This window comes from Ceratotherium simum, chromosome 19 (assembly GCF_057802395.1).
Source record: "Ceratotherium simum simum isolate JZ-2026a chromosome 19, ASM5780239v1, whole genome shotgun sequence".
In the NCBI taxonomy this organism is placed as follows: domain Eukaryota; kingdom Metazoa; phylum Chordata; class Mammalia; order Perissodactyla; family Rhinocerotidae; genus Ceratotherium; species Ceratotherium simum.
This window is the reverse complement of record NC_141918.1, coordinates 22750766-22768370: the sequence shown is the minus strand read 5'-3', so window position 1 is coordinate 22768370 and position 17605 is coordinate 22750766.

Genomic DNA, 17605 nt, shown 5'->3' with positions numbered 1-17605 from the left:
AGTGTTTTAAGGTCTCTGTTATGACCGTGAATATGCATTATATTGTCCCATAACTGCCTTGAAAGGTGTAGAAGTTGTATTATTTATCCTTGTAAAATCACATTTCCAATGAACAATTTTTATTTTTGTTGTTGCTTATTTTCAATAAAATTACAAAAAACTTATTTGATAAATTGAGTGTTTGGGTTAATGAAGGTTTTACCCAAATTGAGGATTCGAAAAAGGTATTTTTTAAAAATCAAGAATACCTTTCTAGTATTTTTATGAAAAATATTTTATAGCATTTTTATAATTATGTTTTAAAATTTTGTCCTTAATTTAAAAAACTCAATGTTATAAACTCAAGCTGTAAAAGGTAGAGAGACTAAAAAAGAGCCTAATATCTAGAATAAATATTTTTTTTCTGGTAAAATTATAGATAGTATTATGAATGTTCTGCCTGATTAACTTCTGATTACAACATTCTAATTGGAAAAGTCCTTCAGGTAAAATAGGACAAGCTGTGTCATAATAGGCTGAGAAGCATGGCTTCATGGTCACAGTCAAGCATCAAGTATTTAAGATCCTGGGGTGTCAAGTTCTGGGCTGGAGACTTGTAGGGAGACAGTAAAAGTTTTGTAGGTTCTGTCCTCAGAGTATTTACATTCTGATGTAGGACTTATATTTCCTGTTCAGTATAATATCTGTATTTACCTACCTTGATCTCTGTCTCTGTCAACTGAGTAAATAAACCCACCCAACCAAACTCTTATTTTAAAAAACAAAACATAAAACAGTAGCCTTGCAGTTTGGCCCCGTGGCCTAGCGGTTAAGTTTAGCACACTCCTGGGCATCCTGGGTTTGCTTCCCAGGCGTGGACCTATGCCACTTGGCGGTCATTCTGTGGCAGTGACCCACATACAAAATAGAGGAGGATTGGCACAGATGTTAGCTCAGGGCCAATCTTCCTCAAGCAAAAAGAGGAAGATTGGCAACAGACATTAGCTCAGGGCGAATCTTCCTCAGCAAAAAAAAAAAAAAAAACCCACAAAGCAATATCCTTGCAATTTCTTTTCAAAAATAATTTTCAAAGTCCCACTTACTCTGAAAATTTTACATTGGCTGTCTGCGCTTGAACCCGGTGATGGACGTTCTGATAATTTCTGGCCTGCCCAGATGTTTTTTCTTAGTTGAAAACAACAGAGAATTTGCCTGGAGACATTTTTGAGTTACCTTAGGAATAAGGATGGATTCCTTTAGGAACCGATCAGCAGGAAAAGACAACACAGTAAAGACACACACAAATTACCCTGAGGTTTTTTAGGCCCTGGACTTGCGTTTATTTCCAGGCCCAACTCAAAATCTTGTGTTTCCTTATGCTAGTCTGCTTTGTTCCAGAGAGGATTTAGGGTTACTCGACGTACTCTATTTTTAGTTCTCAAGTGGAACTAATTTGAACAAATCAACCAGGTAGTACAAAGTGGGTCCTATGTTGAAAATGTGGCCAGCACCCAGCTGTCACTGAGAAATTGGAAGGATGCTGAAAAGCTTTCTGAAGCTGGAATATTTTCTGCCATTGACTTTCCTATTATCAGATTTCATTAGAGTCACTTCTTAGGAATCTTCTGTAGACAGGCATTTTAACTGGGTTAAGATGTTACCTGGGAGAGGTGCCAAATAAACTAATCTGTGTTAATGTGTTATATATCTGATTAATTCATGGCTGCAAACACAGCGCCTCAGGGGCCGGGCTAGTAGCTTGCGAGGGGGCTGCTGACTGGGGAATACTGGACACAAGCGGCGAGCCCCGGGCTCCTCTTCGGGCCAGCTTCGGCTCAGCCCCTGCGAGGGCATATGAGTGGGGTCCAGGCAGCGTTTTGCCTTATTTTTAAAAAGATTAATATATGGGATATCTTGATTTTTAAATATTGATAATTCAAAATTTTTGAAAACACTGAATGGTCTTAAAAAATCTGTCTGACCACCTTGATTTGGCTGGGCTCATTGACCTCCAATTTGCCACCTTTGGATTAGTGTATTAAACATGTTGTGCACTAATGGCAGATCCGGGAGCAGGCAAATGTTCTGATCGAGGGCCGGGGTGAAGAAGAGATCTGCAGCTAACACCCAGTACCTGGGGCACGGAATATGGGGGCCCAGGGGCGGGACTCGGGTCCTACAGACCTGACTGGAGTGGTCTGAAAGAGGATGAGGGGTCGAGGAAGGTTGGTTGGGGGCCACATCCTTATTCGTTCTGCCTGGAATGAGACCTTGAATGACTTGGAGGCTTCTGTCAGCTTCACTAAACGACATTCATGTTCCTTTGATGTGGAAGCTGCCGTTGTTCTGTTGTTTGGAGAACTCTGTGTGTTCTTTAGTTCTCAAGGTGCTCCTGAGCAGAGCAGATACGAGGGTCCTGCCCTATCAGTGAGCAAACAAACCCCCAGCGAGACTGCTGGCTGCTTCTCAGCCAGAGGATTAGCAACGATTTAAAGAAACACGGGAGGACACTTCGAAGAGTGTCCTCTTGGCACTGGAGTCAGCCAACAGCTGGCCTTCAGGAGAAATGCAGTCCTTTAACTCAGGACCAAAAGTATAATTTTTCAAACAGCCCCCGAGAGTCCACCATGACAGTCTGGCATGTATGGCAAGGAGATGCCATTTGAGCCACGTTCAGTGTGAAGCATCTTCATTGTGCCACAGGCATGGGCCTTACTGGGGGAAACAGGCACCCCAACAGGTGGCCTTGATAAGTGGGATTCTGACATAGACCCTGCTGGTGATGGTAGGGAAATTTGTGAGTCACAGGTGAGAGGATACAAGGAGGGCAAGATGGTCTTGAAGGAGATTAGCATTTGGGAAACGGCTTGTTTTATTTTCCATCTATAGAAATGTAGGACAATATGAAACTTCTGGCTCTCCTTTTTTTCCTTTCGTGGGCCGGTCATTAGGGGGAGCTCTGTGCTTGACGAAGATACATAGATGGCTTAGTTCAGCAGGCATCTGTAATTTCAAAGAACTCACAGACCTCATTTTACATTCTTTTTCATGCTATGCCTTTGTCCTGAGGCAACAAGTGATCGCTTTAGGATATTATTTCAGGAATGGATATGAGAATGCACTAGGGCTGAACAAAAGGGAAGTAGTTGGTGTTGCTTTTGGTATTTTGGAACGAGAGGAATTTCCATTGGAAAAGTAGTACGTGTGAATATGAGCGAGAGGAAAAGAGAAGAGAGAGGTGGAAGAGGGAGAAAGAGAGAGGAAGAGAAGTTCTTGGTTATGATGAGACAGACTCTATACATGTGACTTAAGTGAGTCTTATACAGCTGTTTTGGGTTTTTTTCATTGTCAGGACCACTGCATTTCCTTGTCATGGACACTGATTAGAGTCCTGGATTCACCATCATCTAGCAGCTGACCAGCTCACCAATGGATCAGATGGAGTTAACTTAAGAACAATCAATGATGTAGTGTGTTGCTCAATAGCTGACAAGTGAGTGGCTGGAGTGATTGCATCCACAGCCAAGATTTTACATGTTCCCTTTCAGGTTGTGCTGCTGGCTCCAATGAATTGATGTAATCCCTAGTCAAGATGAGAATCTGGAAATCTAAGTAGGATCTGTAACTGTTCTGCAGTTGCACACACAGAAACGCCCTGCGTGTTGCCTTGTAATAAGAAGGAATCTACACTCTGGCGTTCTCTTCTCGGCTCCCCTCTTCCTCCTCCTTATCTTCCTGTGCATGTAGTGGACTCTCTACTGTGTATTTTCATTCTCACCAGTTAGGAGGGGATGGAAGAAAGAGTAAGTAAGTGAGGTTGACTCTGTTAATTTACCAGCTGTTTTGTTAAGCAAATAAACAACAACAAAAATCTTTGGCCAAAACGAAATATAGGTTTTGTTTATAGAATTGGATGATCCAGATAACCCCAGGCTTTCACTAACATCTATATGTATATTTCCTAAATAGCAATATCAGCAAAACTTCGCAGGCATTGGGATGGGAAATAATTCCTTAAAATCCTTAGGAGAAGTGAAAGTCATTTCAAAGGAGTTTAGTTGCCATGGAGTGATTCCACTTTCCACTTAACTTTTTCTGCCTCAAGGTCCCCTTTACACCGGCTGTCTAAGGCATGATTTAGGTTTTTGGAAGCAGCTGATGGTGGCATAAATCTGGCCAGACAGGGAGGGTGCCTAGGAACTGGCAGTACACTCTGTCGGCCGGTGTGCCCAAATGTCACAGGAGACACTCTGGAATGAGGCAGGCAGGGACTGCTGGGCACCCTGACCAATGCAAATAGAGATACAAGGAAAGGAGAGAATGTTGGTTCATGTGTTTAATTCAGAGAGGGACAATTCAAGTGTGGTTTTGGCTCCAGCAGGGGCAATGTTAGAAAAGCCTTGGGCAGTGTTCTTCAAAATGGGGTCTGAGGAATCTGGCCTGGAGTGGGACTGCAGATGCCTCGGTCCCACCTTTGACCTGCTGCATCAGAGCAAGGAATGTTTGTTTTAAAAAGTGTCCTGGTGATTCTCTGCACACTACAGTTTGGAAACTACTGCTTTAGGGACCCCAGGGCCACTATCCTGAGAGATTAGCATAAAGGGAGAGTGTGGTCTAACAGTTATCCAGTGAATTTTACATGCCACGCACGGTTCCTTGGCCTTTTCACCTCCATCCTCATTGTTTCGTCAAGTGAGAGTAATACCAATGAAGATATAGAAGCACAGAGAGGGTGAGCAAATTGTTCAAGGTCACACAGTTGGTAAGAGGCTGAGCCAGCCCTTGATTGGAAAGTTAGTGTTGTTTTCACTAAACCACGAAATGTAGAAGATTTTTAATTTCCTTGTCAAGGAGTCCCCAGACATCACTCATTATAACCAGGCATGAAAAGAGTTTAATTCCCATTTCTTTACATTTGTTCAAGTTTCTCTCAACCTCCAGAGAGGGGAATGCTGACATCCGCCAGCTGTGAAACCACTCCAAGCTACCCCTCACACTTCATAGCAACCACCCATTTCCTTGGGGCCATTCTAGAAACTTGGGAGGGAGGAAAGATTCATGCCTTGTCTGTAGGAGGAATTCAGACTCCACACTGCTTAAATTTTGTATTCTTTTAGCCAAAATGATGCATCATGTCTTATACCAATCTTTGGTTTTCAGTTATTTGTTGAAATAGAAATAAAGGCTTTTCTTAGGTGAATTTTAAGTCAAACCACTCTAGTTGTAGGTTTGGCAGGATTCATTATTTTTTAGAAGATTTTAATTTACAAAAGAAAAGCTCTCTTTGAAGAGGGTTTCCCCTTGAGAATCTATTGCCAGTCCAGGACCCACCCAGCCTCTTATTTTTTGATACTGATTTTAGAGCATCTCAGAAATGCTTCTTAGTGAAATCCAACCCACAGCATTTGTCTTTCAGATCAACAGTGGAATCAGCACAATTCAGTGAAAAGATTATAGGCTCTGGAGGCAGACAGAAGCAAGCTATTGAGCTGTTTGGGCTCCTGCTTCCTCAACCATTAAATAGGGGACAATAAAACCAAGCTCGCGGGGAGGCAGTGACAATTAAATGAGAGAAAGGGTGTGAAGGGCCAATCCCAGCATCTGGCGCATGGAAGGTGTCAATGTCACTTCTTTCTTTGTTTTGGGAGGTGGAAGAGAGAGGCGGTGGCCATGGGCTGGGAGCCTGCAGCAATGGAAGCTGGGGTCAAACACCAGCACTCAGGTAGGGCCACAGTGAAGGGAACCAGCTGACAGAGACCAAAATGTAGGAATTTCACCTTTACGAGAAGTGAGCTGTGCTCATCTCAGTTTCTTTGGCTCCAAGCTACTCAGCCAAGTAGTGCCATCCTGAAACAGTGCTTTGCAGTGTGTACAGCTCCATCAAACCCACAGCCGACTGCTCGGGTTTGTATACTATCTCTGCCACTTATTCGTTGTGTGACTTTGAGTAAGTTACTTTCTCAATTTCTTTCTCTGTAAAACAGAGATAATAATGGTGCTCACTTCAAGGGTTGTGGTAAGGATTAAGTGTGAAGTGCTTCCATAGTGCCTGGCCTGTAGTACGTGCTCCATAAATGCTCTCATAGCCCCCATGCTATGAAATATCTACTTTTATTATTCACATCGTGCAATGGGAAAACTGCTTTAACTCTCTGAGGTCCTCTTTCTCTCCCTGGGGGAGCAAAGTTAAGTAGGGGCAAGAAGCATCACTGAGTGTTTAGAGGAAGGAAAGTGTGAGGAAGAACGCTCCATGGTCACTTGTTGACTAATAGACTACATTCTTCCACGGCTATTTTTTGTTAAGGCTAAGTTTGCTTCCATGTCTATAAAAGTTGCATCCTTCCCGTCTTTGATTCTTTTGCATAACTGTCCTACTAACAAGATTCCAGTTTCTCTCTGGCCAAATTTTGTATCCTACTTTGTCCACTTAATAATGATGTTGATGCATCCAGCAACGGCCGACTATCTTATGTTAGCCCAACTCTCCCGGTGAGAAGGACTGGAACAGGTGGACAAAAGTTAATAATCATTTGAAGGCATTGGAGAACCACTGAGGGAGCAAGGTCTTGAAGGAATAAGATACTGAAGGGAGGGAAAGTCCAGAGAGGTGAACCTGACGTTGAATGCCAGTCATTTGCTTACTGAAAAGTGGCAGCTAGGAGGCCAAGAGACTGAGCAGAAAGTGGTGGCTGACTGCTGAGCAAAATGCATGGTAGTCTCTCCCAGGTGTGGGTGGCTAGTTGGTGTTCAGGACCCACCAGAAGGAAAAGCACTGGTAAACACTCCAGGACTTAGCTGGGGCCCCCTAAAGCTAATCTTCTTGCTATCTGATGCTCTTCTTTTTACCATTCAAGTTGCTAATGAATAGGTGTTCGTAATGGGTTGACCAAATCCCTCCATTCTAAACAACTGATATAGAGCTGAAAAAAAGCTACTATGTTGGCAAGGAGAGGGTGCTTCCCCGGGACAATACCCTCCTCCTCTTAGCTTAATTGGCCTCAACCTTTGGTAAGTCACAATCTCTTCATCAAATCATGGGCTCAGAGAAAGGTCAAATGGATAGAAATGCAAGATTTTTATTCAGGTCCTATAGCTAAGCTAAAGTCTAGATTGAGTTACCAACAACTTGGATATTTGTGGGATGTCGATGAAGAGACATTAAAAACATTGTTAGTTAGATAAAAGGGCAGTGGTATTATAACTTACAACAATATGTTTCTTCAAACCATGTTGCATGTCTTAGACTGAATACTTTCAGAATGCCATCTACTGGAGATTTTATTTCTGTACTGGGGTACTAGAGTAAGACATATATGACCATAATTGGAAATTTCCACATGTAAAATTGCTTTAGAATCCCAATGTTGAAGAGTATATAGCTTAAGATAGCATGCAGTTTCATTTTATTGATTTTCTTTTATGCATGAAAATTTGTCAGTACAGTGCATGACTGCCATCAATAACCCCTTTATTGGTTGGAGATTGGGCAAGATTTTGAGTACAGGATGTGTTGGTTCTGTAGAACAGATAAACTCAGAGTGAGGAGGCAGCTGGGTCAAAGGTACCAGTGCATCTCTGTGTAATTTCCTCTGGTTTGAGCATCTATTCAAATGAAATAAGTGAGCAAGATGCGGTACAGACTTGAAGGCTTAAATATTTAAAAAATATATTTTTACTGGGAAATAATTTCAAACTTACAGAAAACTTGCCAGAATTAGAATAGTACAAAGAACACCATGAAGTCTTGAGCCATATTTACCTGTTGCTAACATTTTACCCCATTTGCTATATTATTTGTGCTCTCTCTCTTTATATGTACATATATTTATACTCTATAATATGATATATGTAAATGTATATATACTCAGACTACTTTTTCTGAACCATTTAAGGGTAATTTACATATGTTATGGTTGTTTATCCCTAAGTACTTCCGAATGTGTTCTTAGCTTAGGGATATTTTCTTACATAACCACAGTACAACCATCAACTTCAGGAAATGTAACGTTGATACAATACTTTCGTCTAAACTGATGTCCATACTTTAATTTTTTTAATTGGTCCAATAGTGGCCTTTATAGTATTTTCCCCCTCAATACAGGATCCAGTCTAGGGGCAGGTATTGCAATTGGTTGTCATATCTCTTTAGCCTCCTTTAATCTGGAACATTTCTGTAGCCTTTCTTTGTCTTTTTTGACATTGGTATTTTTGAAGAATACAGACTCCCATCTTTTTTTAATAGAATGTTCCTTATTTTTCAGATGTTTCCTCATGGTTCGATTCAGGCTATGTATTCTTGGCTGGAATGCTCCATGGGTAATGTTGTGGCACATCAAGAGGCAAATGATGGACATCTCCCCTCACTGGTGATATTAATTTTGGTCACTCAGTCAAGATATTTTCTGGTTTCTCCATTATATAATGACTATATTTCCCCTTGCAACTAATAAGCAGTCTGTGGGTAGGCTCTTTAAGACCATGCAAATATCTTGCCGCACATGGAAATTTCCCCTAGATCTGACATCCATTGATGATTCTTGCCTGATCCAATCTTCACTGTAGTGATGATGTGCAGGCTTTTAATGGTAAATATGAGGCAGTTAAAGGTCTCTAGTTTTAGAAAGTGTGCAGCGAATAGACAGTGACAGCTTTGAAAGTGTCAAGTCCTTTTCCTTTTTCTTATTAATCCAGGACACCAAATTGTATTGAGGTTGGTTAAGTCCCCATTTTCCCTGACCAGTAGCACCATTGTGAGATGGAGATGGATGTGCTGTCACGTTCCCCTTGTACTCGACCTGTTTTTAGCTGCCTGACCTTGGGCTGGTGACGGTGGCTTAGACTGTGACTCATTACAGAGCTCAGAAATGAGTTTATCACCTGTTTTGTCTTCTCCTTGCCCCCTCACAATGGATTGATCCACACTTGGGCTTCTCAGGGTTTCCTTTACTTAACTTGTTAACTGGGTTTTCTTCCCCTGACCCCTAACCCTTAGGAAAGGAAGGAGGTTGTGAAGGGGGTGGGGCGTCGAGAAACACCTACCTCTCAAGTATTGACAAAACACTGTGTAGAAAGAATAAATAAATAAATAAATAAAAGAAGGCAGGCAGCCCTGCCTCCTGCCCGGAGTTTGCACTCTGGGGCCCATGATTCACACATTACAACCAGATAAGCAGCAAGATAGCGGTGCTGCGGTGCTGCGCCTCTCTGCTTCAGGGGGGGTTGCTTTTCCTGTGGCAGAAACTATCTGTGCTCCCCAGTAAGTCCAGGAACAATCTCCACTTATTACACCAGCTCAAAACCCAGGGCTGTTTACAGCCTCACGCGGACAAGACACCAACCCTCACTCATTACTGTCGCTGTGGGGATTGATCTGTTCCACACTCTCCTCGCATGTGGCCCATATTTTCATCCAGTAAAATCACATGTTGTTAACTCAATATATACAGCGAAAACAGCATGAATAATGGAACCTTTAATCCTTATTTCTCGAAATTAGATTTCCACTTTATCCTTCTCCCCTTTTCTCTCTTTTAAAAAAATTCTTCTCAGTGCCAAGCAGAATAGATATTGTCCAAATCTTAGCTCTAAGCAGATTCTGTGGTATTTCCATTCCATTGCTAGGTACCTTTGCAGATCCAGTTTCTGGGTGGATTGATTCTATTTCTTCCCCTGGTCACTTCACACGTGACTCTGGAGAAATTAACATCATCCTTGTCACGGAGAAAGAGATGGCCCCATTGACGCTGGGTACATTTCAGCAAATGGAGTGAAAACAATGTCTGATGAAACTTTTATCTATAATATCAGAGCATGACGACGCACTCATAGTCTGTCTCTTTTTCTCAGTCTTCCTCTCAAAACAGATTTACTGGGTTGGAATTATTTTTGCTATTAAATCAGAAACCAGCAATACTAAATCAAACTTCAGGGATGGAGTTAGTCAGAGACTGGTGTGAGGCATTAACACTCCTTTGTTAATATACATAGTATTATACAGTATGCTGACAAATACCCCTATGGGTTGTACCAAGGATACTCAGCTTGTTAAATTTTCATTATTCCAGATATGGGTAAGTAAAACCAAATGGACCAGATTTGTGTTGGCTGTTAGGATGGTCAACACGCATACTCTGTCCATTCTTTTTGAAGTTTAAGAATGCTGACCCACATTTTTTAAGTGTCACAGCTCTGAATATCTCAATACATACACATACATACATTTGTGTTTTATCAACAACTTGATTCCACGTGTGAATTCACTGAGTTCCAGTCCTGACTCTGCCCCTATTTGCTAGGTAACCTTAGCCAAGTTCATTTCCTCATCTGTAAACTGGGGATAGTCATGAACCCTACTTTGCAAGGTTGTCTTGAGGACTGAATGTGTTATGGCATGTACGGTGCTAGCATGGTGCCTGGCACGTATTAAATAAGCAATAGATATTAGTTGTTGTTACCAGAAAGGCAATTTAGTAAAGACTAGGTGAACTGCACTGTAGCTCATATGACCCTGATCTGAAACCACAGTCTTGAGAAAAAACCAATTAAATGCTCTAGCTAAAACCAGATTGATCTGCATCAATCATCAAGGTGGCCAAGCTAATAGATTGGTTAGCCTGTGCTCTATTCATTTCATGAATTTAAATCTATCTTAAGAATTTCTATTGAAATACCTTAAAAATTTATCTCTTCTTACTGTCACCCCAGATCTTCAAGAGATAGACACAATATTTTCTCTTCCAGATGCTTCCCCCCTTTGGATGGCTTATTTTTTAACAAATGAAAGCCTGGATTAATGTGTTTGTAGAGATGTAAAGCCTTCATTAATGAAAAGTTCTTGGTGGGAAATAATTTTCAGCTTGTTAATGTTGATGTCTTTTCATCGTACCAGGCCTTTAGAGGCCTGTGGGTAAGGCTGTCCATACACTGTGGTGGCCCTGTTCGTATTGGCTGTTGGCATTTGCTCACAGCGAACACAATCACATGTGCCTCTTCCTCATTTTAGTGATAGAAGGGAGAAAGGCATGTGAGTGGGCCTGGGGCTTGGGTCCAAAAAGAACACACAAGGCCACCATCAGCTTCTGGGGTAGCAGGCAGCCAGCCATGTCCAGGCTTGTCTGTTCCCGCAATATATTGTCACTACAAGAACACCTATCACCTTGTACCATCAAGGCATTTTTTAAGCTTTAGCAAAATACCTTTGTCAGGAAAGTAGGTATTCCTGTTGTCACTTCATACAGAAGGAGACATAAGCGGAAGAAAGGAAAAGATTCACCATCCCCACCGAATCTACTTGTGCTGCATTGGCAGAGGAGCCCGTTTCTGAATGCAGGAGAGAATGATTTCTGCCTTTTCCCTGCCTGGTTGCCTAAGCCTTTCTCAGTGAGTTTATTTCCTGTTTAGTGAGTTTATAACCAAGTGACAAAATAACCATGTCCAAAAAAATACCTTTACATGCATGTGGAGTCTTATACCTTGAAGTTTCAAAATATCCTTTGTGACTCTGTCAGGTGAACGAGATCACTGAAGCATTCACGACACACACAGGTGTGTGCACGTGCCATGTGGGTGCAGGCGGTCCTGAGGACAGGGGCCATCCACGAAAGTCCAAACAAGAGAAGAGCCGAGAGGGGCCAGAACAAGTTGGAGACAGCCACCCTTTGTGAAGTTCTGAATCCCCTGAAGTTTGATAGTGTTATCACGTGATCATTCTCCTCTGATGCCTTCTCTTCTGTTCTTTAAAGAGGTGGTGACTTTAAAGTCAGCATTGGTCTCCTCATTTGCCTTATTGTTATAATCTATGTTCTCCTCTCCCGGTCCCGGCCTCCCCGCTTCCCTGAGCACAGCACCCTGAACAGTCCAGGCTCTGCTGCACTGTGGAGACCAGGTTTCGTCATCGCTGGCGGGTGCCCATTAGCAGACGGACAGCTTTACAAGTGGCAGCATTACTTCATTTCTAGTCCGTCCAGTTCAGAACCTGCAGCAGATTTAATGACTGGAAGTGTGATTGCTTTAGCAACGTGGCATTTTCAAGGAGGCTAAGGTTTCGGTAGTTGTGGTCTGGGATCTTGTCAGAGCATAATTGTCATGAAGTCAAGGAAAATGAATAAAATGGGAAATTCACCCAACTTTTATTACTTAGTGATAGGTTCTAACAGTATCCAGACCACTGCTCTCTCTCTCAGTGAACCTGTCCCTACCCGAGGGTGAGTGCCGGCTGGCCTATAACTTCAAGGCCAGAGGCGGGGTCCACTTAAATGAAGCTGAACAGCGGCTGGTACATCGGTGCTGCTTACATGCTATTTGATTATTCTGGTGAGGTCCTAACTGTGGCTTCTCTGTGGCAAGGACGTAATAAGATGAATTCTTTCTAACTTAAGTGAGTTTATATTTAATTCCATATCTTACTCCAGTTTGCAAGTTGAAAAAATAGATAGAGAAAATGCCATAATTCTAAAAAATAGAATCATTAAATAGGGGTTAAATAGTTTAAAAAGTTAAATTCTGTACTTATTTCTGAATTTGTAATGGATTTAGTGCATATCATGACTCTGTAGGTCAGAGGTGTGCTGAAATTCAGTTGGTTTCGCTTTGGACTTTAGGAAACACCTTCATAGCAAAGTAAATTTGTCCTTTTATCATGCCTGAACAGCAAAGCATTTGTATTGTTGCAAATATGGGTTAGTGCCCAAAAGTCCCACAAACTGCATTCGCAGCATGGTTTGGTGACTGAAGGATGCTATGTCAGGTGGGTTAGTCAACTGATGTCCATGTGTTGAATTGATTTGTGTATGTGTGTGGGTGGGGGGAGAGATGGATTGATTTAAAATCCTATATGATTTAGCCAGCTTTGCTTTTTTTCCTAACACGTGTGCTATTCCTTTATAAAGCTAGTAGACCCTGTAATGAGTGGTAAGCCTTCTACAGGAAGGTGCAGAAACAGGTCCAAGGTTACCCTTGGTGGGATCACCTCAGCAGTGTTGTGCTGCATCAAGATCTAGAAGAAATGAAGGGACATGACCAAGGCAAATATCGTGTAATTTTATCCAAACTGCTCATAGTGATAGTCTCCTGAACCATGAGTAAAATAGAACCCTCATGTAGGAAATAGGATGGTGGGAGTCCTTTTTAAAGGTACCTAATTTTTTCTTCCTTTTCTGTCCAGCAGGGGGTAGTCTGACATTAGAGTTGCTTACAAAAGGAGCCAAAAAGAGCTCTCAATCTGTAGTCACTTAGCTGTCTTCACTGGAGGACGAGCCATCCAAACCAGGACAGATCTTGCTACTTTGATGAATCAGACCTGCCACTCAAACCTAACGTTAAATGATATTAGCATGAAGGCAACCACTCAGCTATTTTAAACTGTGTCTTAACTACAGATAAAAGAAAGGAAAGGTAGTGTTTAATCACTTGAATGAGCATTCCATGCTTTGGCAGATCTGTGTGTTTCTACTTTACAGGTATGTGTGCACAGCTTTATTTCCCTTCTTTGGAGTCTGTTCTTTAAGACTGTGATGTTGGCCCCAGAGCCTCCACTGGTAAATCGGTGCTCTGATTGGATGTCACCATAACTATGGAAAGATCCCCTTTCCTGCTCCCTTCTTAGTGGGCTGAATTCCAGATTTGACCCCTTCTCTAGCTAAAGACAAGATGGTTTTCAATGGGAGAAACTGTTCTTAGGTGTTAGAAACTTGAACAAGTGCAGCATCTACTGATTCCTAAAAAACAAAATGGTCCATATATAAACTTGAGTGTCTAGATTTATATCATCCAACATGGTAGCCACGTGGCACATGTGACTTTTAAATTCATTAAAATTACATAGAATTAAACACAGTTTCTCAGTCATGCTAGACACATTTCAGTGCTTAATAGCCACATGTGGCTATTGTATTGGACCATGCAGATATAGAACATTCCCATCATCTCAAAGAGTTCTGTTGAACAGAACTGGTCTAGAGGCAGTATGTGGGTTCTTTTTTTTTTTTTAAACAGTTTTATTTTATTTTATTTTTTTTGTGTGAGGAAGATCAGCCCTGAGCTAACATCCATGCTAATCCTCCTCTTTTTGCTGAGGAAGACTGGCTCTGAGCTAACATCTATTGCCAATCCTCCTCCTTTTTTTTCCCCCCAAAGCCCCAGTAGATAGCTGTATGTCATAGTTGCACAACCTTCTAGTTGCTGTATGTGGGACGTGGCCTCAGCATGGCTGGAGAAGCGGTGTGTCGGTGCGCGCCCGGGATCCGAACCCGGGCCGCCAGTAGCGGAGCTCACGCACTTAACCGCTAAGCCACGGGGCCGGCCCATCCTCCTGCCTTATTATTAATCACCACACCAATGACTTAGGAAAAGACCAGTGGATACTCATGCCCTCATGAAGAGTTAGATGTACTGGTTATAGGACCTTTCTTTTCCTTTCAAACACCTGCAAATAGAGGACCATGGACACATTTTCTCAGGGTACAATAGTCAGCAGCCTCTGACAGAAAGACAGCTGCCGACAGCCCTGTCTGGCGTGCACGTGATTTCATTTGCATTTTGATTTCTATGATTTAACTGAAGGCACAGGTTGTCTCTGCCAAATATCCCAGGCCTACCAAGGGATGCCAGGTAGAACTGCCCAGAGCAGCCTGACTTACGAGGACCGCCATGGCAGCACCACCAGCGCATCCCTAAACATTCAGTAATAAAAAATCTGTTGTTCTTTGGTCGCCAGGATTTAACAAGCCTAATCCCTAGGAGAGGTGATAAAAATTCATTAATCTAATTAAATACTTCTTATTGCCAAAGTGACTTTGTAGAGTAGCTTTGCTGAAGGATAAGTGCAAAGTAAAATGGGGTCCCAGCAGAGAAACAAACGTTAGACTTGAGCAAGCTGGTGCATGCTTCATTAAACTCATAATTATCCTTTGGTTCTAAGTAGCTGATAATATTTAATGAGTATCCAAGATAATTTAAAGAAAATGTTTACTAATGAGGTACAAACAGTGCCACGGACACGGATACGTAGGGTGCCATAACTGTATATCTTCCTGCTGAATCTTGTTCACTGGATATTGGGAGGGAGACCACAGCCATTGTGACAGACGTCTGAACTCAGTGAAGTGAATTTGATGGTAAAAACACATCACCAGAAGCCAAATGAGTAGAAAGTTCTACAAGACAGAGAGAATGCTGAAGAAATTTATTATTGGAACAGAGAGTTGGAAAAATAAAGTTACTGAGAAAAGACTGAATTCTATAAAATAGTTGAAGGGCTTGGGTTTTTCTCACCTGTGAGGTGCTGTCCCATGGAAAATAAATAGATTCATCCTCACCGACAAAGCACAGAATAGGACCAATGGGTGGAAGCTCCAAGGAGAATTGTAACCAACCTAAGGAAGAACTTTCTAGTAGTTAAAACTGACTGAAAGTAGAATGGGCTTCTTTGAGGGGCATTGAGGTCTTAAGCATTGGTTGGATGGTCATTTTGGGGAAATAGTGAAGGGAATCTTTGGAAGTTTGCCAAATAGTCCATTCTCCTCTCTCTGCAGGAGTATTTACATTTCTGACCTATTGAACTCGAGTGATTATGTGACTTGCTCTGGCCAATGAGATGTGAGTAGAAGTGACATCTGCCACTTCCAGGCAGAAGTTTTAAGAGAAAGGGCGTGGTTTGCTATGTTTCTTCTCTGTTTGCCACAACAACTGTCAGTGTGTGGTCACTCTGGGCCCTAAATGAACATGGTGCAGAGCAGAACCACAGCTGACCCACAATATAAGTGTAGCATGAGCAGAGTCAAACCCTTGATGTTTTCAAAACCACTGGGATTTGGGGGTTATATATTACTGCAGTGTAACAGTCTATCCTGACTGACACAGACTATATTCTGGATGAAATAACCTCTAAAACTACTTCTATAGCTGAGGTGTTATAAATATTTTCATAAAAAGCACTTAAATGTGTGACACCATCTGTGGTATCTTTTACTTCTACCTATTTAATTCCTTTACTTCTTTTGTCACCATTGTTGTAATTATCAGAGGTTATAAAGTCAGTGAAAAATCATGAATTGTCAAAATTACCCTTGAAAATAATTTAAAAACATCCACAAACAACAATAAATACAATAGTATATATACAATCCTATGTGTTATATACGCATTTATAATGAAGTTGTTGGATTGTCTTTAAGAATCATGTTGCATGACAATACATATCTTTCAATTCTAGAATTATGCACAGTGTAGCAAGATACTCATGTTTTGAGAGGTACCAGGAATCTGAGACCAAACTAACTGAGGAAATAGAAATTAGAGTCTCCCATCTCGTGTTAATTGGGGCATATGCTCACTGAGTGGAATGGCAGATGGAAACATCTCCCTGATTTAAATGTTCTTTTCTTCTCTCTACCCTCAGCCTGGTGCATTAAGTTGAATTCACCTATATTACAGGTGTTTATGATGATGTCTGTTGTATTGCATTTCTTTTCTTCTTTGTTGTAGTGTGAGTGTTGGAAAGCAAGGCTAGACCCTGAATTCGAATTTCAGGTGGTGAAAGGTTTGGTCCCAGGGAGACTACCAAATTTCGACGATATCATTTTGCATTTATTCCTTGTCAGGGATTTTTTTCTAGGGGGGGAGGTGTGGGCTTAAATTGTTCCCCAATCCCAGGGCTGGCCCCGTGTCTTAGCGGTTAAGTGCGCGCGCTCCGCTACTAGTGGCCCGGGTTCAGATCCCGGGCGCGCACCGACGCACCGCTTCTCCGGCCATGCTGAGGCTGCGTCCCACATACAGCAACTAGAAGGATGTGCAACTATGACATACAACTATCTACTGGGGCTTTGGGGGGGAAAAAAAGGAGGAGGATTGGCAATAGATGTTAGCTCAGAGCTGGTCTTCCTCAGCAAAAAGAAGAGGATTAGCATGGGTGTTAGCTCAGGGCTGATCTTCCTCACACACAAAAAAATAAATAAATAAAACTGCTTTCAAAGAAAAAAAATTGTTCCCCAATCCCAATGTCTACCAAGCCTCACCTTAGCCAGGAGTTGGCGGAGCAATAGGCTCAAACAACAGGGCAGCCACATTCTCTTAGCCTGGTTCATCTGAGAATAAAGAAAGGAGACAAACAAACATGAAACAGACTATGACAAGCAGGAAAAGTTTTTGGTCCTGAAGGCAGCCAGATTGAGAGTAAAACTAAGTCATTGTAGCATAAGGATTCTGTGAACTCTGCTTCATTTTCTTGCCTACCCACTTTAAGAGGAGACAAGTAAAATAAAGACGTAAAGCATTTTACAGTCTACCCTTCTTATTAGTAACAGCAGCAATGTCCATGTGTTGGGCAAAGGGCAGGTGATGGGAGAGAGGATGAAGGTGAGTGGTGGGATTAAAGGGAAGACAAGGCCAGGCCAGACTCATTCAAGTCTAGTAGTGCCAGTGCACCAGGAAAGCCCAAAATTTTTGGCACAGATTAGAGGAAAATGTTAAATAAATCAGTACCCTCACGTCCATCTCTCATCGTACCAATTCTCAAAACCTGTGGCTACTCAAGGATTAAGGTTTTGGATATTGTCATCAAATCCTAATCCCTGGAATGTATGAATGTTACCTTATTTGGAAAAAGGGTCTTTGCAAATGTCATTGTTAA